The sequence below is a fragment of the Anguilla rostrata genome, chromosome 10 (assembly GCF_018555375.3).
Source record: "Anguilla rostrata isolate EN2019 chromosome 10, ASM1855537v3, whole genome shotgun sequence".
In the NCBI taxonomy this organism is placed as follows: domain Eukaryota; kingdom Metazoa; phylum Chordata; class Actinopteri; order Anguilliformes; family Anguillidae; genus Anguilla; species Anguilla rostrata.
Genome location: NC_057942.1, coordinates 4,396,302 through 4,424,184, shown reverse-complemented (window position 1 = coordinate 4,424,184; position 27,883 = coordinate 4,396,302).

Genomic DNA, 27,883 nt, shown 5'->3' with positions numbered 1-27,883 from the left:
TTGTTTCCATGGGCACACGTCCAGTCTCATACAGCAAACCCCACCGTCTTAACAAAGCCTGTCTTAACAAATGTATTTGTCTTGTAAGAGCACTTTCCTCTCAAGTAGAAAATATTAGCTAGTTTTTAAGTTACTGTCTGCTTGATAAATGAAATTCTCTTGCCCCACTGGCAAATCTTGAAATGAGTCCAACTGTTTCACTTCATTGCCAATTTTGTTTGTCTTACTGAGCAAAAAATAGAAAGTAATAGAAATAAGATTTTAAGACTAAAACTAAAATACTTGCTGAAATTGGCTGATTTTTTTGAAATGCATAAACACTTGTGTACGTACAGAGTGCGTGTAGAATATCTAAATGCAGTTCAGTACAGTAAGTGCCTTTCTCCTTGCCAAATCCACCTACATGCAGCATATACTGTATCACTGGCTCCAAATTCAGACAGATGGGATCGAATCTGTTTTATCAGAGGGATCATTCCTGTACAAATCAACCTAACCTGACACATCCAAAACAAGAGAGACTCTGTAAGACTGTAAGCCTTGCCATTATTGTGTAAAAATAACATCTTATTACTTCCTTTTTTAAAATCTGTAACGACTCCCCCGAATAGAAAATAATGGACAAGTGCATGTTAATTTCACTCCCATGGTTTTTCAATGCCAGGGGCTGTGGCCTCTGCATATGGGAATTTGGTACTGCATATGTAATTTCTCATTATCGGTGCATATTGCCACATTATTGGACTGCTGGGGTTAAAAACGTGTGGGGGACTTCATATTTTATATACTGTATGCGTGTGTGTTAACTAATACAATAACTAGCACAGTTTTAGATGGGCGTGGGGCCGGACTGGGGAGGGAGCTGTGTCCAAACGTTCGCTCAGAAGCAATAAGTCCCCCTTTTATTAGCCTCACCTGGGAAGCCGGTAAAATGCAACAGGTGATGATTTGCTGGAACGCTGGAAGCAAACGCTGTGAGCGATGCGATGAAGAGTGATGTGCGTGCTGGGAGAGGGCTCCCCCCTCCGCGGGATTTCGGAACGCACACCTGGCTGTGTGAACCGACTCCCCTTCTGCCGAACGAAAGAGGGCTTGTTATTTACGGGTCTTCGAAGTCTGGCGGGACGTTAGCCGATGGGTTAGGCTCCACCCCTTCGGCAGTCGTTCTCTTCCCCTCTTCCCTTCTTCCCGTCGCTGTAAAAAAAAAAAAAAAAAGAAAAAAAGGAGAGGATTTGCATTAATTCCACTCACACAATACTTCACTCGGTCTCTAGTGCTGTTGCCCCCCCCCCCACCTCCTCCCTCTCCCCTCCCTTTTGTCCAGGGACACCTTTCAGCGGCACTATGGTTATCCATTCGCCGCATTCCCCTGGCCTCCTATCACTTTTGATTTGTCTGGGCAAGCGCCGTGTGAGAATAAAATGGCCGGCTGTGGGGGCTGATACGCGGGGCAGGACTTCTCTGCCGTGACGGGGACGCAGCCGTTCTGCTTTTCAAAGTGGAATGCCCCGGCTTTCGCCCCGCTCCCAGCCCCCCGGGGTTAATGCCCGCTGTCACTCACCGAGAGAGCTGTTTCTCTCCCCCCGAAGAGCAAGCTCGCCTGCTGTTCCCTCTGCCGCCACTAGGGGGCCCCTGTCCTTATCGTCGCCCGGCGTGATAAGGGAGCCCGCTCTGCTTACTGTCTCCCCACTGCAGTTAGTGTGTCTGCTGCTGTACGGCATGATTATGAGAGCATATGGTGGTTATCTGTGTTGTTCTCACGCATATTTTACAAATGTAAAATACAACATACAACAAAAGAGGGGATGAGAAACTGGAAAAAACAGAAAAAATGATTTTTTTTTTATGATGATTTTTTGTTTAGGCAGTGTAAAAATGAAGAACAGAAATTATTTAAATGCGGCCATAATTTAAAGAAAATGAATGATTTATTCTATGAGGTCCTAATTTTTTGCAAGAAACAGAACTGGCATCGGCACAGTTGCGGAGCCTCTAAGAAAATGAAGACGCTTGCTGAAGCCCGGCACCTCAGTCTACAATTAGCAGCCGACTGAATCATCATCCCATTGTTGTTCGGCTCTTAGGTGCTGAGACCACACGCTGTCAACTAGACTCATCTGTTGCTGTTTCGCGTGTACGTTCGGGCCTCACTAGGGATGGGATGGGGAGCGGGATGGCGGTGGGGGGGGTGGGGGGTAGGTATGGGGAGCGGGGGTGGCAGCGGTGGGGGTGAGGGGGGGGGAGGTTTGTCTCCTCAACCGCAGCCTCCATTTTGTCAGTGATCCCTTCCCTCCACGGGTCTCTTTACCTCGTAAGCCTTCGCTATCGTTCCCCGTCTGTCCTGTGCATTGCGACTAGCCCCCGCCTGTCGGGAAGCAATAACAGCGGTGGCTGACGCTCTGCGCGAGGCGCTAACCTCATAATTGCAGTTGTGCTCAGACGGCCTGCGCTCCTCCCGCGACGTGCTCGTGCGACGTGCACGCGTAGCGTAGCGTACCGCGCACTTATTAATTTTTCACGAAGGAGGGAAGGCTGCTGGCTTCTGCACCGTTCAGGAGAAGAGGGACGTACTGTAAACAAAGCCAACCCTCGAAGCCATCGCGCATAGTCACAAATATAATATCTTGTGATAAGACGCTCAGAAAACATGGCCGTTATTATGATCTTCTATCTTCCAGACAGCTGTTGTGTCTCACTCTGGGGAGACTTAATGTCACAGCTGAATAATGCAGTCAGTCTTTTTTTTATTTTTTTTTTATCAGAAAGACTAACCACATTATTGTAAGCATATGGAAGAAGGACATTGTGAGTGTGACAAATGCTAGGTACGTTTTTGGAAACAAAAAAACGTATTTCAACAGAAAGATCTGGAAGGTAATTGCAGATGGGTTGTGATTTAAATATTTAAAGGTTGAGTGGTTTTTTTGGCCATGGACATTTATTCATGTGACCTACGGGACCACAATCACAAACAGCACTGGGCGCAAATTACAAAGCTAACCGCAAAATGAACAGCGGTACCATAGAAATTTATCTGATGAGAGTTCATAAGTGAATGAAGTGAAATATTGTGAGTGTGTGTGTATAGGCTAGCTAGTGCTAATCAATATCTATGGTAGGATGTGGACTGAGTGAGATGTTGGGCTTGATTACTTTGCTTGTTGTGCTTTGTTGGTGCATCGGGGCAGTCCAATCAGCCGAAGTAGCTGTAGAGAATTAGACGTGATTTTGAATTGTGAATTGCGTATAATGAGGTTGGTGCTATACGGCCCGTTGCTACATTGCTCCGTTTGTATCAACCCAAAAGCCCATTGTTCTGCCGGCACAGCATGTTTTAGAAATTGAATCTGGGTGCAGTCTGAAACCCTTAGCTGTCAAACACGGCAGCTGCATTAATTTTCCTCTCTGCAAAAGCAGTGCGATGATGTGTACCGAGACCATCACCCAGACAGACACACTGGAAGCAATGTCCGTAAGCTTTTTTCATCATTCTCTTAAACTCACTTGCACATAAGCAACAAGACTCTTCTGAGTAGCACTGACTCAATAAACTCTATCAGAGAGTTTAAGAACATTTTTCCATGCTGTAAAGATTCCCTTCAGATACACCAGTATCTGAGTGGTGAAGGAATGTATATAGTCTCACCTGGTGCAACTGGAACGGGATTGATTTTATGTTATCTCAGTTATCAGACTCCAAAATGATCTGACTCTGTGCTAATGGTTATACATAGAAGGAAGCTGCAAATGAGAGGCTGAAGCCTCTATCCGCCAGCAATGCGGCTCTATACGGATTGCTATCTGTCTTGGTAGACGTGGACGTGCCTCTGGCTTTAGTGACCTGCGAAGATACAATTTGTATATCAATACAATACAGCGGCGCTACTGTGTAGGCAAGTGACTACGAGGTGCAGATATCCTGCAGTTCTATGCGTACGTTAGGACCTGGAAACAGCTAGGAGTGTAGTGCTTAAGAGTCAAAGAGGAATACCAGGTTTCAGCGAATGCACTGTGAATTTATTGTGCAGCGAGTTCAATAATGGCACCATACAATGGTGTAAAATGTGAGCGTAACAGAATGGCTGTACGTGAATGGTGTGCAGGAGAACGCGTTGACAAGTTTCCTCCAACCATTCCACGTTTCCCCTTATATACCCCTTAAGGACCAAAGAAAAAACAAAAAAAAACCCCAAGTCATCAAAGAAAGACACGATCACGACAAAGCAGTAACACGAATGATCCTGCTTGAGTTGTCTCTGTAAGCCTAGCAAACCAGGTAAACCTTTGTAGCGCAGCTGACTGCTGCCTCGCAGGTGACTTGCATTACCTGCCGTTCACCTTTTGAATGGCTTTATTCAGTGCCCACCGCGAACGACGCCAGCTTGTCCCCCCCCCGTGCCACTGGCTTTCCAACAACAACAAACACGATTACACTGTATACGAAAAACCTATGGTTTACGTAATACTGATCCCACAGAATGCTTTGCAACTGTGCGATAATGGGGCCACTGCACTGCCTCTTTGTCAAACCCTGCTTGACTCCCTGTCAGCACTGTAAGCATTGTCTGTTTTCCTTTGGGGGTCTGATAAGGGCGCACACTTATTTGAAACCACCCTACAATGGCAAAAAAAAAAAAAAAAAAAGAACAGCTTTGGATTTTTCTGCCAAATTGACATAATTGTCAATGATTTTTGCGCGTAATTGTCCAAATGGATTTTTTGACTTGTGTGAATGAAACGGTTGTCAAAATGGCCTCTTAACATTATTTATTTATTTTTTTATTTATGTATTTATTTGTGGATTTCAACAGGTTTAAAGCTTTCACCCTTTCTTTTTTTTTAATAAATACGCCCAGCAAGCGGTTGGGGAAAGAAACGGCCTTTTGTTACGTGCAAGCCACAACAGTGACAGAAGAACATTTTCGGTTCCCTTTTCCCCCCATTGTGGTCACAGCTGAGGTAAACCCATCACCACCTGTAATGGCTTCAGGGCCATTCAACAGAGGCAAGGGGAAAATAGGATTTATTTTTAGAAGGTTTCCTCATTAGAATTCAAAGCCGGGTTAAATGGAGCTTGAAGTTTTTTTTTTTTTTTGTTTTCCCTGGCCTGGTTTAAAAAAAGACAAACGGTTTTGGCGAATTCGTACGCGGAAAGATATCGAGCTGATATCCATCAAAGGGAAGGAGAGCACACAGAAAAAACTATTAGCTGCTTAGAGACTGATACAGAAAAAAAAAACTCTTTTCAGGTGCCATTTTGTTAACGCTCCCATTTTTAGTTTGCATTGGAGGACGAAAGGAATCGGGGGGGAAAAAAAAACAAAAAAAAAAAAACCACCCCACCCCTCGTGAGAACACCGGCACAAACTCTGGCAGAGAAATGAAGTGTAAAATGAGAGCGATGAACTGGGGGTGAACTTCACACATTAAATAATACAAAATATTTTTAACTTATGAGTTTTTTTTTTTTGTCTTTTGAACTTAGGTTTCAATATGCCATGGCATGGGCTTATCGGAACATGGGCAATATTTATGGAAAACTGAAGCTCCATTCACTCGTGGTCATCTCAAGTGTCCGGATTATATCCAGATTGGGATTGTCCACATAAAAATACCGGTTGTCCGTAGGTTTTCCCAAACTACATTACCAGGGTGTTTCTTTTACATTTCTTAGTGGCTCACACAGCTCCTAAAAGGCCTATTAAAAAGTAAAGCTGATCTTTCGTTCAATATCATGAAAATCTTTTTCTGTGATTTTTCTCTTGATCTATTGTCGATGATTCATGTTATTGCTTTGTGTTCAAAAGCAAATGCTTACTGCAGTGAGGCTGAGAGGCCGGTTATTTGGATAGACTTGTTATCCGCCTCAGTTGGCCGCGTTGCCAAAATGGCGGAGGGCCACCACCAAACTTGACGGTTCTTGAACCTGGAACGCAACAAAATAAAGAAGACCTGAGCATCTGGAAATTGACCAGTCGAGTCATGTCCAGATGTTTGTGTGTGTGTGGAAGGAAGGGGTGGGGTTAGGGGTAGGAGTTGGCAGTGACTAGCCTGCATGCAATAAATCAGAGTTGATCAATAGACACGACACATGATTTTCTGCAGAGAGCTACAGAGAGGCCGAATTCCAAATGATCCTCACACGCGAGAAACAGAGAGAGAGGAAGAGAGGAGTGGAGAGAGAGAGAGAGAGAGAGAGAAACGGAAAGGGATAAGAGAGGGAGAGTTGAGTGGAGAGCGAGAAATGAGAAAACGGACGGGGAGCAGGGGCTAAATAAGCGGGATTTAGCAATGCTTTCACTCGAGGGCTCCCACAAGTGCAGCATCTGTGCGTCTGAACGTCTGAAATTTCCTCTAAATATCTGGATTTGGGTCTGTTTCAACTGGCCTGAGGACAAAACAAACACGGAGCTAAGCGGAGCTTCCAGCACCCTTTTCAAAACCCTCCAACCCTCCCTCCCACCTCCCCGCCCCGGCCCCCCACACCCCTCCTCCCCCCCCCCCCCCCCAAATGGGTCAGGCAATCCAAGTGTGTTGGATCAAAACGGAAGAAAAGGAAAATGCCTTGACGCTCTGTGCTGGGTCACAGTGGATGTTTTCCCCCAAATTTTAATCCCCCATGTCAAGACACATTTCACCCAGGGTGAATGGAGCGAGGCATCAAATTCGGAGCGTGTGATTTATTTTTTTGGGGGGGGGGACCAAAAAAATACCCACTTTGGCAATATGTATTTTTTTTAAATGCGTCATCAAAACATTAATGATTTGACAAGAGAGAGAGAGAGAGAGAGAGAGAGAGAGAGGCCTCTCACAGGCCTAAGTAACAAGGGGAGGGGGAGGAGGGGGGGGGCATTGCAGATGCTGCAGACTCACTCCAAGCTCTCCAACCATGCGAGCTCTGTCTCCCCGCCGCCGCCGCGGCCAATATATTCCAATTTTATGTGACTCATGAATATTCACGAGAGAGGAGCCGTGACCGAGCAGGACGCCGTGGCAACGGGTTGCCCCGCGTGCGCCGCGGTACGGCGCCGGAGACCGTTGCCGCGCGGAGACCACCTGTTTTTCAGGGAGCCAGTGAGAATGGATGGAACGCGGGAACTGGGTGTCTGGTGAGTCAACACTTTGGGGGGAAAAAACAAAAAACAAAAAAAAAAACGCTTTGCTTCAGGTCGCAGCTGTGCGATTGCCGGTTTCCTGCGTACGCTGTGCTCGTATGAAGATACGCGCTTTCGCGAAAATATGTGGACACCTGACATCCAACATCCCATCCAAAATTATGGGCGTTAATACAGAGATGGTCCACTCTTTGTTGCTATAACAACCGCCACTCTTCTGGGAAGGCTTTAGACTAGATGTTGGAGCATTGCTGCAGGGATTTGCTTCCATTCGGCCAGAGGAGCATTGGTGAGGTCGGGCACCGATTGGGCGATTAGGCCCGGCTCGCAGTTGGCTTTCCAATTGATCCCAAAGGTGTCTGATGGGGGTTGAGGTCAGGGCTCTGTGCTGCAGGCCATTCAAGTTCCGCCACACCGTTCTCAACAGAACCTGGGGGCATTGTCAGGCGGAAACCACTGGGGAAGTACAGCATTTTCTAGAGTGTGATTGAATGCTGCAGCACTAAGACTTCCTTTCACTGGAACTGAGGGACCTAGCCCAAATCATAAAAAAACAGCCCCAGACCAAGGGGTGTCCATATACCTTTGGTCATATAGTGTGTTTTCCCTCACATGCATAAACAGGAAAGTAGTAAGAGGTACTTTTAATGTAATGTATGTCACTCCTTAACATAAGTGACAGGGTCTGGCACAGTTATTGGCGTTCATTTGAAACGCGCTAACAGTCAGACTGCTGATTGGTTGAAACGACTGTTCATTAGAATGTTTAAAAGTGCCACACTAAGCAGTAAACATGGACTCCAAATCACCAGTACCAGATCCTTCTGCAGTGGGCAGTGCATGAACTCGATTTCCTTCACGATAAAAAAACAAAAAAAAATGTATGACCTAGGTTTAAAAAAAAAAAGAAAAGAAAATACACTTGACATCATAATAGTTATTTTACTCGGGCCTTTACGTGCAATGTGTCTATTGAAGATGTCTGATTTTGATCACACAAGGCAGCTCTGCTCTGCACCTTCCCCCCACTTAAGAGGCTATAGCCTGCTACCACTGCAGTCATTATTTCCCTGCCTTCTGTTTGTTTACTGGATGCTGTCGGCGGTCTTGAGAATCTCAGGAGTCTTCTTCTGAGGGGGAGGAGGTGGGTGTCAAAGAGAGAGAGAGGGAGAGAGAGGGGGGGAGAGAGATGAATAGAAAGAGAGGAGTGAGACAAGTGGAGAGAGAGAGAGAGAGAGAGAGAGAGAGAGAACAACTTGACTTTGATTGCCTTTGATTCATCATGCTGGAATAAAAATAAAAAATTCAATTAAAATTTAAAAATCAACCAACCAAAAAAAAAAAAAGAAAAAAAACACCCTGTCAATACACACAGTGTCAAACCAAATACGACATCAAAAAAGGAGAGAGAGACTGAGAGAGAAGAGAGAGGAGAGATAGAAGAGAGGAGAGAGAGAGAGAGAGCGTGTGAGGAAAGCTCTGTCATACAGGTGAATAAAGCTCTCTGGCCAGAGGACATGTAGACAGTGGCTGGGACTTACACAGAAGCTCTCGCTGTGGATTTCAGTGCTTTGTGTATAATGCAGAGAATTCTGAGTGTTAAAACGAAAAAATACTGACGCCAAAAATACAGCAATGCAGTGCTATAAACAGACTAAATGAGCACGGACCAGGCTGGTGTATGTGTGTGTCTCATAGCAGCGGTGTCCCCCCCTAACACACCCACACACACACACAACACACACAAAACAAGGATAATGGAAAAAAAAATCTGGCTATGTGTTGCTGATTTTTTGGTTAAGGCTTTGATTAAGGTCCAAAGTGCATTGAACAAATGCTATTTCAGCAAAAAAAAAAGGGTTGGTCTAAATCTGCCACTGTACTGTAACTATAGCGATCGGCTGTCACTAAGAGACAGAGGCAAAGGCAAGCCATTCTGTCTGATTAATCTTCCGCTGTTCTATTTGCCTAATCGACCAGAAAGATTCGCAAGAGCTCATTTCTTGTTTGAGGGTGGTGCAGTTCAGAGGTGACGTGAAAACGATATAAAATAAAATTTTAAAAAATAAAACACCAGCTTGCTGAAGAGGAAAATTAATTTCCCATTAAGATTTGCAGGAGCAGAAAGCCATGGCGGGGGGGTGGTGACAGTTAGAACTTTTCGCGGGAATTGCTGTGAAATGGGCGGTCAGGATATGGGTCAGGAGAGCACTCTGCATGATAGAGGTAGAGGAGGGAACGGTTGATATTCCATCAATCCATCCATCCATCCATTTTCTATACCCACTTATTCCTGGTCAGGGTCGTGGGAGGTGCTGAAAAAAATCCTACTCTTCAAAGGTTTAAAAAAAGCAGTATTATATTTAGAAACATTTTCCCAAATTTACATACAGTCATTGCATATCAAGCCTGGCCAGGGACCCCCTACAATACATGCAAGGATCACCTGTTGAAAATCCTCAAATACCCCAACATCGGCCATTATATATCCTATCTGTCATCAGAGACTAATGAAAATGGAATCATCACTCAAATACCCTTCTTATTTTAACACAAAAACTGCCTACGCCAATCAAAAACATTCAATAACACAGAAATAGCTTCTTCTTTTTTTCTCAAAAACTCCAGGAAGTGATCTATCCCTTCAAATAGCAAAGCAAGGCCCGCAAGCCACAGCTCTCACCACAAAGTTAGAAATCATTACCCAAAAGCCTCTCTCACAGCCGCCCTCTTTCTGATGTCGATACTCCCGAGCCTCCGGCTGTCCCCGTATGTCCCCCAAAATTACGTTAAAGGTTTTATCAGAGCAGCTGGACTAGGAAGTGACACTTGCTTTCATGGGGGGAAAAAAAATTAAAGTTTCAATCGAAAGTGTCAACAAGGACAGTCACCAAATACCTCATTATAAAGTTCTACAGTCACCACAGTGTATTAACGTGCTGCAAGTACAATGTGCCTGACTATGCAAAAATTAAAAATGAATGACACAGCTTCATTAATGTGCCGAAAGGCTTCTTCGTTGTCCTCACAAAGAGAGATATGGGGATGACACTGAGGGAAGGGAGAAGGAGAGAAGGTAGAGAGAAACATAGGTTGTAGATTGCAAATGATTGTTTTACAGGCAGTGTCATGACAACCATTTAAATGCAGAAAAAAAATACACAGCGGTCAATGGCAAAACAGCAAAAACCATTGATGCTTCCTGCATGGAATTCTGGGTAATGCGCATGATGGAAAAGAAAAAAAAAGTGTATGCTGGCTAAAATGGCTAAATGTACAATCCCTCTGTCCTGATTAAAGCATGCATTAAGAGACTACAGCCCAGTAATAATAGTTCTGATCTTTCATTTCCAGGGGCTGGGGGGTGGGGGTGGGGGGCGGGTGCGGGTGGGAAGGTTCGTATTGTAGCCTTCAAATCCACGGACTCCTGGAATCCATTAGGAAATTGTGCCTCTCGGATCCCGGCTGTAAATAATCCCTGTCAGCTCGGCGGCGCTGATGGCCCGCGGTTCCACGCTCCGATATCACCGCGAGCGCCGGGTGATGGAATGTTTTCATTAGATCCAAACAGCACATATTAAATGAAAACATAACCTCTGAGCTCAGATGTCTGCCTGCCCTCCCTCTCGGTTCACCATAGTCCCCCTCTCCCCCTCTCTCTCTTTCTCTCTCTCTCTATCCCTCTGTCTCCCCCCTCTCTCTCTTTCTCTCTATCCCTCTTTCTCCCCTTCTCTCTTTCTCTCTCTCTCTATCCCTCTTTCTCCCCCTCTCTCTCTCTCTCTCTCCCCCTCTCTCTCTATTCCTCTTTCTCCCCCCCCCTCTCTATCTCTTTCCCCCCCTCTCTCTCTATCCCTCTTTCTCCCCCCCTCTCTCTCTTTTCTCTAGCTATTTCTCTCTTTTCTGCCTGTGGTTAGTTTGTTAATTGTTTTTCTCTTTATGTTGCTTGTATATTATTTTTATTTTGAAGTACAGTAATTTCTGTGGTTGAACAATGTCCCAATAAAAGGGGTTTTTAAATCTAAATCTCTCTCCCCCCCTCTCTCACTCTCTCTCTCTCTCTCTCTCTCTCTCCCCCTCTCTCTCTCTGTGGTTCCTTCTTTCCCGTACTCTAATTTTCTCATTCTCGTGTTACTTGTTTTTTTTATCTGTTTGTGGAGAGAGAGGAAGGCCAGGGGAGCCATCTCCACTTATTGCTGAATGCCATTACGACGTACATGGTATCGGGTTCCATCTCATTTTGAGAGATCGTGGGGGAGAAGCTATGAAACAACAAATTCATGGAGCGACTGAGAAACTGACATATTTTCTATCCTCCACAATTTAGTTCTTACCTTTCGCAGTTTTACTCCTGAATGTTTTTTTTTTTTGTTTTGTTTTGTTTGTTTCCCCTCCTCTTTCAAGCTGGCCCACGTCACCCCACTGCTGAAAAAGCCCACTCTGGACCCCTCTGTCATCCAGAACTACCGTCCTGTCTCCCTTCTCCCTTTCCTATCCAAAACAATTGAACGAGCTGCTTCTAATCAACTCTCCTCTTTTCTCTCCCTGAACAACCTCCTAGACCCCTACCAGTCTGGCTTCAGACCTGGCCACTCGACAGAGACCGCACTCCTCTCGGTCAATGAGTCGCTTCACGCCGCACAAGCAGCCTCCCATTCATCTGTCCTGATCCTCCTAGACCTTTCTGCCGCCTTTGACACCGTCAACCATCCCATCCTCCTGTCCTCCCTGGCAGCTATGGGGATCTGTGGCACAGCACTTGACTGGATTGAGTCCTACCTCTCCGGTCGCTCCTTCCAAGTCGCCTGGGCTGGTGCAGTATCAGCACCTCGCCCCTTGCCACAGGAGTTCCCCAGGGCTCTGTCCTTGGTCCCCTCCTATTCTCCCTGTACACCCAATCTCTTGGTCCTGTAATCTCTGCCCATGGGTTGTCCTATCATTGTTATGCCGATGACACCCAACTCTTTCTCTCCTTCCCGCCCTCTGACACTCAGGTCTCTGCTCGCATCTCTGCCTGCCTGAGGGACATCCAGAGCTGGATGGATAACCACCATCTTAAGCTGAACCCAGGCAAGACGGAGATGATCTTCATCCCTGCTCCATCCTCTAACCTTCTTGACTTTTCTATTTCCCTGGGGGACACTGTGGTGTCATCATCACCCACCGCAAAAAACCTTGGAGTGGTGATGGACAACAGACTGTCCCTCTCCCAGAACATCACGGCGGTGAGTCGAACGTGCAGGTTCTTCCTGTACAACATCCGGAGAATCCGCCCCTTCCTCACCACCTACGCAACCCAGCTCCTGGTTCAAGCGATGGTCCTGTCCCGCTTGGACTACTGCAACTCGCTACTGGCTGGTCTGCCAGCATCCGCCATCAGACCCCTGCAGCTCATCCAGAATGCTGCAGCGCGTCTGGTCTACAACCTCCCCAGACATTCCCATGTCACCCCCCTGCTCACTGACCTCCACTGGCTGCCTGTTATGGCTCGCATCAAATTTAAGTCCTTGGTGCTTGCATACCAGGCAGCTAAGGGGTCAGCACCAGGGTACATTCAGAGGATCATCAGACCCTACACACCAGCCAGACCTCTCCGTTCTGCCACCTCTGGACGCTTGGCACCTCCCCCTCTTCGCGTCTGCACTTCCCGCTCCCGTCTGCTGTCTGTCCTGGCCCCTCGCTGGTGGAATGACCTCCCCGTGATGGTCAGAACAGCAGAGAATCTCACCACTTTCAAACGCAGACTGAAGACCCATCTCTTCAGGCTGCACCTCTCCCCACCCCTCCCTAGCCTATAGTTCAGCTCATTGTACCTAGCTAGGATAATTTGATTATGTTAGTGTATCTGGTAGGATTGTTTTTGTATGATTAGGTGTGATTCCAGTGCTAGTTTGTACTTTGTACTTGGTAGGATTCTTGCTGCTGAACAAGCTTACTCTACAGGGTTGGAGTCCTGATCGATGTGGTCACTTCTGGCACTACGATCCTTACTTCACTCTAGTGTTTCTTTTGCGCCTCTACATCTTGAAACCTATGCACTTGTTGTACGTCGCTCTGGATAAGAGCGTCTGCTAAATGCCTGTAATGTAATGTAATGTAATGTGATGTTTTGTGAATATTAGATTAAGCAGTGGCTTGACATTTACATATCCTGTTTTTCTGTCCGATTGTCAAATTCTCAGTAAGGCAGACCTTAAATTCCTCTTTCAAAAGGGTTTCAATTAATTGACATAATACGTATAAGTATTTTTGATGACAAGCAACATGTTCCAGTGAAAAGTATCCAGGCAACGGATATAACCATCAGAACCGGGGCGCAAAATGGCGGTGAGACCAGGTCACTGAGCCCATATTGAGTTTCCTTCTGCCTATATCAATAACAATGAGAGTAAAAGCCTCATGCATAAAACAATGAAACATTCAGGGGGAATAAAGAATAAATATAGCACACGTACAAATAAGCTTGGTCTCAGGCTTGACTAAGAACCCCTGATATGGTAGTGTTCCTTGCAATAATAGCTCTGTGCGAAGGCTGTGGTGTGCGTGCGTGAAATTCAATTTCGACTAATTTCCACCGCCACCCTCATAGTTATTCTTTTATGAGTGCCTAGAGAGGAACTCTAGTTTCAAGCCTTCTTAATGACTTAAGATATAAAATACTTATAAAATCCAAACCGAGCTGTGAATTGAAGAAAAAAAAAAAACCGTTATACTTTTCCTGAGTATCGGTCCTGTTTATTGAGCGTGGCAAAATTTTTGCTAGTAAATCTTTCAGAAAATTGAAAGAGTGCATCTGCAACACCTTTAGTATAAAGTTCTTGATTTCAGTCTTTGCAATTCTCCCTCAGTCCTACGCAAGTGGTTTTGGAATTTTAAAAGGACATGTCTAGTTTTGCTGCCAAGTTCATTCAGTTTTTTTTCCCCCCAGTTGTATTGTTTTGTACCACCTTCTCTCCTACAATAGCATATCATACTTAAGTAAGATAAGAAAAGAACCGCCACCCTGCGAAAGTTCGCTGGATCGCATGAACCGAAACGCTTATCTTAATTCCGGATAATTTGGATATCGTGCAATGTCTGCATTAATATTCGACGCTAAATTTAATTCATAATCCCCCCCCCCCACTGGGCACTCCTGAACACCCAAGATTATTCTCTCTCTGAGCTGGAGGTGCCTGATGAAGTCCGCCGCTTACATTACATTACATTACATTACAGGCATTTAGCAGACGCTCTTATCCAGAGCGACTTACACAACTTTTTTACATAGCATTTTACATTGTATCCATTTATACAGCTGGATATGTACTGAAGCAATGCAGGTTAAGTACCTTGCTCAAGGGTACAACGGCAGTGTCCTACCCGGGAATCGAACCTGCGACCTTTCGGTTACAAGCCCAGTTCCTTACCCACTGTGCTACGCTTCCGTCCTCGCCAGGATAAAGTTATCAGCCGTTCGGAGAGAGGGAGCGCGGAGCGTAAAATGTCCGTCGCGACGGTTTTGCGAAGCAACGCTGCGTTCGCATCTCCGCTCACTGAGGAGCGGTTCGGCGTGCGCCAAGTTCGCGGCTAATTAAGCCGCGTGTTCCTGCCACGCGTAGATAAGTGCGATCAATATGTATATCCCTCCGCCTGGATAAAAACGACTGAGTGCTGCTTGCGATGCAACTCATTTTTCATACCCCTTGCTTGCTGTGCACTAAATCGCCAGGCAATGCAAATGACTTGAATCCCTTTTCCGGAAGGCCACATTGCACCATGAGATGTTCAAAATTCCTCCCCACTAACCCCCAGAGGTGAATCCCGCAAGAGTGGCGGTTCTGACAAGAGAAAACTTCGAGGGATTTGTGCTTTCCCCTTTCCGCCGCAGTTCTGTTCCCCCGCCCTGCGGCCCAGCGAAGGCGCGGATGTGCACGGACAGCAGTTTTAGGAAGGGCCGCTGGGTTCTGCTGAGCTGCGGCGATGACGGAGGGGATGAACCACAGACAGCTGGCCCATCCATCACCCGGACACCTCTGGCCTCCCCCTCCCTGCCCCCCCCCCCCCCCAGCCCCCTCTTAGCTTCCCTCAGCTGCGCAACGAAGGATGGAGCCCCCCCCCCCCCCCCCCCCCCCGTTGCTCATAACGGCCCTTTTGCAAAGCACTCTGGGAAGGCCAAGGGACCCCAGAAGAAATTCTCCCATCATCTGGTCAGGGATGTTGACCCGCGCCCTCGCACCGTGAAGGGAGGAATGATGGGAGGAATTCGAGCGCTGCAGTCTCAGCGAGGCAGTTTGTATCCCGCTTTCTCTGAGGACGGTAAAGAGACAACACGCAGGGATCGTGTTGGAGGTCAGACCTATCAGGAATCTTAAGAGCTAGAACCAGATGTTACAGGAGTTCCCTCGTACAGTATGGGCGAACTGAAATTCATTGCTCGTTTGTTCGACCAAAATTAATTTTCCCTCAAGACAAGTTTGGGACATTTGTGATGCTTGATCTTACGGAATTTGATGATGTCACAAGAAGGGGACACTGGAATCCCACTTCATCCGTTTCAAATCTGACGGTTTACGGTTCGTCCCAACTGTGAGTTTCTGAACTGAGCCTGAAAAGTTGGAACTGTGAAGGGAAGGGGAGGGGAGGGGAGGGGAGGGGAGGGGGGTGCTGGTGAAGAGTGGGGATTGAGTTGAGGTAATGAAGAAAGGGTCTATTTGGTTATTTGGCCAGTGTCCAAAGTCTACAGTAGGCCTGAAACTCAAGATGGCTCACGCTCATGTTCCCATCCTTCCTCACGGTCACTTGTAAATGAATCTTTTAGGTCCACATCAGCAAGTAAACTGTTACAGGGGAATTATATTACAGCAGGCCGGAGGCAACAGGCCGGAGGCTACAGATGGGCGTGCGCTGTTGTGATCCTTCTCCCCACTTGTAATTACAACACGCTTTAAGGATCTCGATTGAAAAGACACTATTTTCCCCAGAAAAGGTTTAAAGCTTTATTTAAAACGTGTATGAAAAGATACTGATACACACCTGACACACTCAAACGTTTGCAGTTTTTTTGGGGAGGGGAGGGGGGATGGGGAGAACAGAAATGACTAAATAGTGCTTTCTGCTTCACTCAATGGGTTTTAGTTCAATGTATCTCAGGTTGCCTCTCATGCCTGGGACAAGCGGCGTTAAAGAAAACTGAAGCCATTTTTCCCAATAATAATAATAATTTTTTGTATTTCATAAAAAATACAAAAAAAAAAATGTCACAGCAGCCTAGAAGTGGCTGAAATGCTGCTCACGTGAGAACGCCCTAGATTCAGGCCAGGAGGTTACAAGTCTCTCTTCAGGCCGACTGCAAGAAAGGGCCGTTGTTCACACAGAGAGAGAGAGAGAGAGAGAGAGAGAGGTATCGTCACATTGGTATTCTACATGCGTTCGGCCGCACTGTACTGCTCCTGTTCTCCTGTGAAATTTCAAAACGTATTCCTCGGGAGATTGCATCTTACTTTACAAGTCAATATGAGATAAATGTGGCTTGGCGCTCGGGTCCCAAAATCGGCACAGTCAATTATTCATAAAAAGCGCGGGACCCTGCTAATTTACACTGATGCTAAAAATTTAGCATCAAAGCGAAATAAGTTCATGTTCTGCAGTCTGCGAGCTGCATGAGATTTCCCCCGGGGGGAGCCGTGTTGGAGGACGAGGGAAGGAAAGCCTGATGTTTTGTGAATACAGATTTCCCAAAATCCGGTTCTCTTCTCTGACAAGTTTCGTTTGCTGCCGCCGGTCTTCCGCGAGTTCTTCGGTGTTTGTAATGTAATTGTTTTGTTGGTGTGTTGAGTCCACCGTGATGGCTGGTTCATAAATAAATAAAAAATAAATTAAAATATCATAAACTCTTTACTCTTTACTTTTTTACTATGTAAAATGTATCAGTGCAGTGAAGCATCTTCAGACCAAGATCAACTAAAATGAAAGCTGTTAACTAGTGACAAAGCAGGTTTAAGGGTAGTGTAACCATGTAAATTATTATGGTCTAGATGAGGTCCAGGGAGTAGAACTGAATCCATTTCTTCGGTAGGGTTGGGTGGGATGAGCTCTGTGTGTTTGATGGTCACTAACATACTGTAATACAACTAACTAAAAAAAACATGCAACAAAAACTGAAAAAATGCAACATTTCTTTCCTCATTAAGTAGCATACATTTTGGCTACATTACTTGATTAAAGCCTTATCAGAGCGACTTCAACACTAGCATTACTTGTATCCATTATACACTGATATACTGAAGCTCAGGTTAGTACTGCTCAGGGCACGCAGGTCCTACCGAATCGAACCTGGACTCGTGCAGTTCTACCACTGTGCACCTCCGTCCATACTTGAGGAACTGTAACTAAATGCCTTGGCAACACATCTTTAGACAAAATTGGATGGATGGGCCGACTGTCTGTCGTGGACCTTTCTGTGTACGCCTGTCCGAACTCCGAATTTAATTTTTTTAAAAGCTCAGCGAAGCTTGAACACGGTCGTCTGGGACAGGCAGAAAAAATGAACCGGAGAAGGTGACCCTGAAAGCCGATTTCGGCGAAACCCTGGATAGCCTGTGTTTACTTGCCCATGCACCGGGAAAGACATTAAAAGGACCCTGACTAATAAAACAGCAGTGCCACATGACATTCGTCCCGGTGCTTCTCTCAGTGGGTGGGCTAACCGAAAGGTCTCAGGTTCGATTCCCAGGTGGGACATTGCTGTTGTACCCCTGAGCAAGGTGCTTAACCTGAAGTGCTTCAGTAAAAATTAAAAAATATCCATCTGCATAAATGAATATCATGTAAAAATGGGGTGGAGGTGGGGAGGTGGGGGGAGTTGCATATGTAAGTGGATAAGAGCGTCTGCTAAATGCCCGTAATGTAAATGTAATGCAGTAAACGTAGGCCCTGCTCACAATGCTGAACAAGTAGGCTTTATGTAGCTTCACTTTCTGAGCCACATAAATCAGTATTAACGATTTGTTTTGCTTCCAAGTTCTCATGAGTTAGACTTGGTAATTACTGTAGGCTACCGCTATGTTCAGCTCCAAATACAAACGTATACATTTTGTTTCCATTAGCAGTGAAATCAATGGCAAAAGCTTTCCCTCATTTTTAATAACCTCCCATCATTTCCTCTCTTATCCTGGAAATGATATTAATGTGTATTAATGTACACTCCCCAAAGAGTAATGTCTCCTAACAGGTCAGCATTGGCCGGTTTCATGATATTTATTTATTTTTGAATAGAATAGAAACAGTTTTTTGAGGACGCCTACTACTAACAGAAGGACAGACAAAAGCGACACAGCATTACACTACACAACACTTTATTAATATTTAATAATACTTGTGCTTTGGGTTTGTGCACACTACAATGGATTAAATGGCAGCTATGGAGAGCTGGGTGGGGGTGGGGGGGGGGTTGAAGTTGGCAGAGTGTACTGTTGCTTCCAAGCCAGGGAGATGATCCAAACTTCAGATGAGGACTACAAGCACAGGACCCCCCCCTGGCTGTTTCAAACATTGCCCGCTAATTAATGGCTGTCAGTTCAAAAATCCCCACCAACCTTTTTGATTGGTTACTGAGCTAACTGAATTACAGGCCCGTGTGGATGGTGAGGAAGCAATTTCATGCTTTGCCGCGGTTTGTTGGATTGCAAAGTGCACTGCCAAGATTTCGCACCGGCACAAATTAGACATGTCAAATTGAAAAAGCTACTGAAGAAGTTGGACAAATGTTGGTCAAAGTTTTAGACTCTAGAGTTTGATGCACTTTGCTGGTGTGCAGCTTTCTGTTCAAGCACCTACAAAGGCAAATTTTGGCAAATCTAAAATTTTATATAAAATTAGCCTATCATGGATCTTGACTTATCCAAGTTGTGTGCAAACCCTTAAAGGGCAATAATTGGTGCATAGTATTCAAAGATTCTTTGTTGGGGGAATGCCAGTTTTTTTTTTTTTTTTTAACAAGGGAACCCATGACCTTACACTCATGATTCTGTCCCGAAATCAGCTTTGGAAAAGGGCCCCATCAGTGCCTCTCTCTCCCCCTCACCAATGACCTCCCACACCGCAAAAGGATAAACCCCCACATGAAGGACAAAACCTTGAACACAAATAATTACTTGTCAAATAATTAGACGCCCAGGCATTTCCCTTATCGTCAGGGTCGGTGAAGGAGAGCCTCTGTCTCTTATCTCTTCTGATCTGTGAGCATCTCCTTCCGGCCCGAAGCGCCCGAAGAGAAGAGAACGCGTGAGTGAGCATCGGTCAGGTTTGTTTTTTTTTTTCGGGGGGGCGTGAGTCTGTTCTCATGCAGGGCTCAGCTGACACAGCTTTACAAAACCCTGACCGCTCTGAGGGTGGGGTGGGGCCCACCCCTCGTCCTTACTGTGACCCCCCCCAGGTCCCCCCCCCTCCACCGCCCCCAAACGCAACCGCCCACCACCCCCCCATTCCCCCTCCCGCCCGGCCCTTTCATGTCCCGCCGAGCCGTCGGGGGTGGGGGGGGGAGGCATGCGCTTGGTTTGGACCCGTCTCCCGGCGCTCGCGCACATCAAAGGGAGGCGACGGCAAAGGGGGGGTCCCGGAGCTACTGGGCACGCGGTCTCGGCCCGAGGGGGGCCATGGCGGGGGCCACGGCGGGGGTGGGGGCCATGGGGGGGCGGGGGTCAGGGGCGGGGAGGCCGCCTTCCAGGCTGGTACGGCTGCCTTTGCGTCGAGCAAACAAGGCCCTGGCGACGTCCGTTAAACAAACCAAGCTCTCACTTAAAAAAGAAAAAAAATCTCAGCCTGCTTTTTATATAGAGCCACTTTTGTGCTTGTAGGGAATTTGGTTCTCACATTTACGCAACTCCACAAGACAGTAAGATATAACGGATAAGGACAAATTTACTAAAGTGTTTCAGCGGATCCTGACCACTAACTAATAATGTACAACTATAGGTATTAACACAGCTCCCAATATATACTACATGTGATGCATGAACCAACTGGCATAAACTTCAGAGTTAATTTTGAGCCGTTAATATCCTACGACACGCCGGAGGGCCGTACACGTCAACAGTGCTTTGTTTCAGAAAGAAACGCTGGACGTCTGAGATGCGCCATAATAGAGAGAAGAAGAGAAAAAACATTTCCACTGATCCCCACGTCATTCGGACAGGCTGACGGGGGGGGACGCGCAGACAGGCCGAGGCGTCCGCATGATGAAAGGTCAGTGGTGGATCTGCGCCGTGCAAACTTGCCCCCCCCCCCCCTGAGACGACGCTGTAGTAAACAAACAGATGGCTTCTTTTTCCTCTCCGGAGGGCGATGGCTGGCAAACAGACAGACACCTGAGGCGCTTAAATCCCTAATCAGCGCTTTACTTCTTAACCGGGAAGAAAACTGTCTGATTAACGGGGCGAACGTTCCAAAAGGAAAATGAGAGAGAGAGACAGAGAGAGAGAGAGGAAAAGAGAGGGAAAGAGATATTTAAAAACCCTTTTATTGGGACATTGTTCAACCACAGAAATTACTGTACTTCAAAATAAAAATAATATACAAGCAACATGAAGAGAAAAACAATTAACAAACTAACCACAAGCAGAAAAGAGAGAAATAGCTAGAGGAGAGAGAGAGAGAGGAGGGGGGGGAGAGAGGGGGAGAGAGAGAGAGAGAGAGCCTGGCTTTTTATAGAGCTGTCGGTAAGCACAGTAGCTGCACAGTGCATTTTATTTTTTTCCCCCAGACTTTTTGCACAAACACTGTCTGGGTCTTGCGCTTTCAGGTTGTTTGCTTCCTTGTGCTAGTCTCGGGACTGAACTTTAAAGGCGCTCAGAAGTGAGCTAGCTATGAGCTGAAACTGTGCTGGTTTTTTAAATTTATTTTCTTTCTTGGCTTCCTGTTCAGTTTTACACCTCACACTCACTTCTTGAGCAACTTGTTACCTGAGACAAACTATTTACACTTGGTGATCCTGGCTATACCAGGATCCCCAAAAGCTATACGCAGTTGAATGAGAACATTATTGCGGTCTGGATTAATGCGGAGGACCATAGATGTCTGTGTGCTAGACTTTTTTCTAGGAGGTCTCAGGAGGATAGTCATCTACAAGGACACACATAATTATAGAAGTGCCTTTTCCCTTGACATGCATTTTAAAACCAGAGGCTTTTCACAAGACCATTTCTCCTCTGATTCTCTATAACAGGCAGTAGTGTTTAAACCAGCCTGGTTAAAGACCTGTGGCCCCAGGCAACCAAAATGGCGCCTTGGTAATATTGTGCTCTACAGCACTAGCAGACAAACTAAATGAAAAGACAAAATGAACTAGATATAAAAAAACCAAAACTTAAACCATCTACATTACAGACAACTGCAGTGTGAAACATATAGCTTTCACTTGATTAAATGGAATGGAACGACCTGGTGCGGTTTGGAATTAGGATCAGTTAAAAAGACTTAGCTTACAGACCTTGGAACACTGTGCTGCACTGATTGTGATGATTATTATCAATATAGAGCTTTGTTGAAATGATCATCAATACAGAAACAGAAAATGATGAGATTGATCAGGAGCCACTGTGGTGCTCTCCCCCTAGTTACACCCCCCTCGCCCCCCGCCCCCCACCCCCGGGGGTAAATTTTGTTCTGAATGTGCAATGTGCCCTGCTGCAGTGGTTGGGCTGTCAGCAGAGTCCAGTGACCTCAATGATTTGTTTCGGGGGGGAAAAAAAACCGTGTGCCGATGACGCATCTCTTACGCACCACCTGCAAATAAATATGACACGGCCCCATTTGCATAACGCAGAGATGGAACGCTTTGTCGAAGTGTGACATGTTTCTGGAAAACGAAATTAGTGGAAAAAGCTGCAGTGGTACTGTGGGACATGGAATACTGGCAGTTCACAAACTGCTGTACAGTAGGCTCTTAGCTGGAGTTTAAACTTTTGAAAAAAGACAGCTTTTCCTCACTGTATGGGCAAAATGTAAATGGCAATGCTAAAATGAAAATTGCTATATTTATTTAAGAAGAATGTAAATAGTACATATTCCTAACCTGTATATACTACAGATGTGAGCACTCCTGCTAACTCTATTCATGTTTTAAAAATTTCTTGTGCAAATTACAATAATGTTAATAGCAAATTAACTGACAGATTCGTAATGCGCAGTTTTAATTTTTAGTTTTTTTTTTTTTTTAAATATACACTTCCAACATTTAAATGAACTAAATATAACTGACAAAGCATGATAAACATTATCAAAATTATTTTAATTAGAGGATGAATCAAATGCTGATATTTCCATATTCACCCAGAATTCCCCAGTTCCAAACTGACAAACTGATGTGCTCACAAAAGCTATTTATTTCCATATCAGTTTTTACAAAAGGACATTATTTTTACGTTAGAGGTGTGGTTCTTTTTAAGCTGAAGGACTCAGGAGACTGTTTGATTCAAAGCCGGGGGGGGGGGGGGGGGGGGGGGGGGAAGACGTCCACATCAGCCTTCGTGGCTATGACTTCAAAAACAGATGAAAAAAATGATCCTTCTCTTTGTTGTCAGAGCACAGTAACCACCAAGGGAAAAGAAGGGTGATTGAATCTTTATCTCTTCAACACGTCTACTGATAATAAAAAAAAAAAGCGATTACGGCAGTGGTCTTATGGTCAGTGTTCATCTGTTGTAGAAAATATTGCTTCCCTGAAGAATGAATCTTAACCAGTTTGACCTTGCAAATGAAAAAGCCATTGATATGGTTTGGAGCCCATTATGCCATGTATAAAGGCTTTTCACAGGCTCTCCAAATTTATGTGCTGTATCTCTGCCTGCCATACAGGTTTGTGGAACCGCAGATGGCTACACACGCTGCAGTTAGATGTTCTTATAATGATTAAAGCCAACCTTGAGAGCAACCTTGGTTACACAGGTCACAGGTCAAAGGTCAAGCATCATGCCTCATGGGATCATCTTCTTCCTCATTCATATGCTCATGACACACAGGACGGCTTCAGCAGTTACGATCCAGGTTCTCTTACATTACTTACAGTGGGCTCCATAATGTTCGGGACAAAGATACAAACATTTTTTTGCCTGATTTAGAATTTATGAAAACCAGACACCAAACAAAAATTGGGTTTGCTTTTGCAGCCTTCTAGCCTAAGCCATGCTGTTTTTTTTTTGTTTTGTTTTTTGCACCTGAAGGATTTATTACTGTAATTCTACTAGGAACACGGTGCTAACAGAAAGAAACAGGGGGCAACCTTGAAACGTTTAATCAGCAAGGCAACATTTGTGTACAACTGTAATGCACTCTCTAATTTTTTTAAATCTCTGAAATCATGTGACCAAGGCTTGCTAGGGAAGCCCAAAAAAGTGTAGGACAATGAAGTCACATATCATGTATAAAAAGACATTTCTTTCATGGAGTAGGGTGGGGTGAGGTATCTCCAGGCATCAGTGATTTGGCAATGCTGAGCCTGTGATTAATTCCTGCAGTTTCTCAGTCAGAGATTCGGCTGACACCTGCATGTCATCCCTGAGGGGGTCCAGGTGAAAGCTTCCTGCCGCTCTCTTCCCTGTCTGTGGGTTCCCCACGTTCCCCACCAGGAACACGATTTCTGCCGGTTCAAGCTTCACATGTTTGGTCCTCCTCTCTGGCAAGGCCTTCAGCAGAACTGCATCTCCCACAGTGCACTGCTCCAGGGGGGTCGTGTTCAAAGTAAGCCTTTTGTTTTGTCATGGTACTTGAGAAGGTATGGGTCTAGCATGAGCCTTGCACATGTAATGCACACCTTTGCGATCTTCAGCATCTTCGTACCAGTGACTCTGCCAATGACCCATCATGCCTGGACAAATGCGTGTTTCATGGACATTGCACAGAGACGTTGAAACAATACAAACAAATAACAACAACAAAAAAAAAGCGTTTTGAAGATGTGTGGTTTAATAAGGTCTCGCCAGGGGAATCATTTTTAAATCATCCTCTCTATGAGGCCGGAATTCTATCTCCCTTAAAAATATAACCTGAAAGTTTCCCTTCAGTTACAAGAAGAGAAAAAACTATAACTATATTCTTTGACAAGAAAAGTGTACATAAGAGAAAGAAAAACACACACGAAAATAAATTTTGGAATTTATTTAGGAAAATCTTTATGTGGCCTTCATGACTTAATGAGGCTTCATTAAACGAAAATGAAAAATGGCAGAGCTACTGTATTCTGCCAGGGGCTCACAGATTTGAAGGCATCATTGTGTTTTTTTTCTCTTGGAGAACAAAAGCCATTGATTGGTTCGTATGAACCAATGATCGACAGCTCGTGGCGACTCCGCCCCTCTAATTTGGCCATGGAACTTCACTCTCCCGTCACAAGCAGAAAGGGGGCCCTTGTCACGCCTGTGTTTCAGGCCAGGCGCAGCCAGGGGCACAGACAGGCCTCTGTGCGCCCGAGAGAGTTTTTTTGGGGGGGGGCGGCGCCTGGACGCTGGCGGCGATGAAAGCGCTCCTGTGTCCGTCGGGAGCGAGGTTTCGTCAGACGATACGATCCCCCCTGCCGCGCCGAAATGCGAGAGGGACACCTGCTCCGGTGTGTGTGTGTGTGTGTGTGTGTGTGAGCGACCTCGCGCGCGGAGGTCAGTGTCAACACGCAAGTAAAACGCCACGCGGCTCAGGTCGCTCAGGAAACGGACCTTCCACTTACCAGGAGTGGAAGTGAAAGGAGGCGTGAACCAGGAGGGGGGGGGGGGGGAGGTGCAGGGAAAATAATTTTTCTCCAGCCTTTGTGCGCAAAAGCTCCCAGACTCTCTGAGCAACTACACCTATGACCGATCGACGGGTTGCTGCAGCGTTCAATGAATCTTGTACTGTGCGAGTCCATTTAACAGTGGCAACTTTACAAAAAACTTTCCCACATTGTGTGGGAAGAAAGCTTATGCTGTCAGGTATGGTAGGGGTCTGTTTTCGTTCTCTCAGGTACAATGTTCCGTCGCTGGGTCGTATTTATGTACCTTAGAATACTAATCTAAAAGCGTAAAGGGTACAATGGGCGTACCTTTGAGGGTAATGCCCCCAGTGACAAGCCATTGTACCCCGCTAGGTACAATTTTTTACTTTTTTTTCCTGATAGTGTAGGAGAAAAATTGCAGCAGTAGCTCCTAAGTCACCTGATATTTCATCAAGCATATTCATCAGCATAAAGGAGACCGCAGACAATGCACCAAAAAAAAAAAAACTGTATGAAAACGAGGCATTGTAATATTTCATTTTAATTACAATATCTTATAAGTATATTGAAACGTATTGTATACACACAAGCTTACAGCACTTTAAATAGTAGTAAATTCACTCATGCGAACGTCTGTATGGTAAGAATTCAGGATTTTTGGATAGGCAATTTCCCTGAGAGGAGGTCAGTTTTTCTTTCTTCATTTTTTTAAACTGTTCTGCTTTGGCATTGGATTTTAAGGCCTGAGCCACAGATTGCAATCTCCCATCGCCAAGGTGAGAGCTATCACTTACCAGTCAGCACTGCATGCAAAATGGATCTTACATAAGCGGGGACAGGACAGGATTCAAAGCATTTTTAAAGTAAACACAAGGCTTATGAAGATTATGCAGCCTGATTAAGAATTTTGCCGCTGTGACATTTACAAATTCAGCAATTACGCTACTGAATCACACCTGTTTTTCCAAGTAGCCTAATGAATCAAGGAGTACATGAACTGTTCATTCAGCACTACAGCTTCCTGAATATCAGCTTCTCTGAAAGTACTGTTGTTATTGAAAAATGTATATCTAAATTGTGCATAAAGGTGAAGTGAGTTTCCATTTATTTTATTTTTTTTGCTAGTATATTATACATTTGTATCATACTGAATGCTGAACAGCCGTTAATCCGTAGGCTAGACACTAATGCTTGCCTTTAGTACTGTCTTCCGTGCTGTCTTCTGGTAAGCGATCTGTTATGGAATCGACTAATGAGTAGGCTAATGTAATTTTGGAAATGCGCAGTCACAAAAACCGTTAGTGCGTCTGGCCGCTTCTCGAGCTGTGTCTCTTTAAATACTGTAGGCAGTGCTGTAGGCCAGTGTGGAGCTTTCAGGTCCATCGTCTCAGCGGTGATGCCGATGTGTACCGCGAGCTGCGGGGTTGTGTGACAAGCGGTCTGGATACGAAGAAAAAATAGACAGACAGGTATTTTACGGCAACATATAATGAGGAGACTCTCTGTGACCTGATTAGACGCGGGGTGCGCGGACTCCGAGGACAACTCCCCTACTACCCTTTTCAAAAAATCCATTCTTTTGTTTTTGTAGCGGACTATTCTCCATTTGTTTTTTAATAAACGCGAGAGCGCACTACGCATACAGACTGGTGCGATTCTGCAGCGTCCGGCTAGCGGTGCACTGAGCTAGACCGAGAGTACAATCTAGCGGCATTGTGAAGCTCAGTGTCAACCGGCAAGCGCACGAGGAGCGGCGCAGAGTCCGCTGTGAAACTGAAAAGAAAAAGCTGAAACATAAGCATACATGTTCAAAACGGAAGAAGCAATTTGGGAATGGGGAAGCTAGAGAGCGCGACATTCGTGGTGATATTTCACAAAGAACCAACATCATAATAAATAAAGAAGACCATAACCGTTTTGGAAAGCTTTGCTATTTCAGTTTGAGTTGCATCTCTGCAGTTAGTTAAACGGTTTTTTTTTTTTTTTTTTTTTTTGAGGGATTTTTTCCGGCAGCGGCAGAACCGATAGCTTCAGCTGTGTTTGCGACGCGTGAAAGGATTCCGTAGATTCTCTGAGGTATGTATCCACGCATAGCTGCTTAATTGGTGCGCAAAGTGAACGCGACACAATGTCCCGAATGGAAAACAAATTGGCTGGCATTGATGACCGAAGTACCTGTAATTGTGGCTAACATAACGAGTACACGTTTTGTGCATGGGAATTAGCCGTTGGTGCCTTGTAAAATAGGAACGCATCTCATCGATTGGCCGAATTTGTTGAGGATAACCATCATTTGTTTTGTAATTGTCTTATAGTAACAAATGCATTGTTGTTGCGATTTAGGATTTTTAGAGACAAATATAAAAGGTTATTTAGTGAATGCAATCAGATAATTGTACAGATGTTAGAAAGTCGTACGTCTGTTGTCAACTTTGAACATAACTACTTTAAATGGTAATTGCATTGTGGAAATAGGGATGACGCTTCAGAACTACTGTATGTGATAATATAAATGTCCAACAAGCTGAACGTCACGCAACTTTTTACGTTTCTCAAACGTAAACGCAGTTTCCTCCATAGCTGTTGTCTTTGCGAGGATAAATCTCGACCATTGTTAACAATATTAGTTGTGGTCGACTCCTTTCTAGAAATCGTTGTCCCATTAAATGCTATACTACAAACATAAATAAGCAAATCAAGTAACCGACGCGGTATTAATTTTAATTCGCTTTCCATCATGTTAGCTGAGTCCTCTAATTATTCCCAAGGAGAAGAAGACACATTCGGAACACTGCATTTCCACTGTAGAAAAAGACATAATGAAAATAATTCATTTAATAGCAGGCTTTAATGGGATAAACCAAACCTGACTCATTACATACTTAATTGGATTCTACTAGGTTACTGCATAAAACCCTTCTTTATGTAGCTCAAATAAGTAGTATTAATTTTATGGGGTCTTTAAACACCATTTGCTGTAAAAATTTGGATTTTATTGCACATTTTCACAAGAAATTCTTCCCTCTTAAACCCAGTCGGCCAAACTACTGTA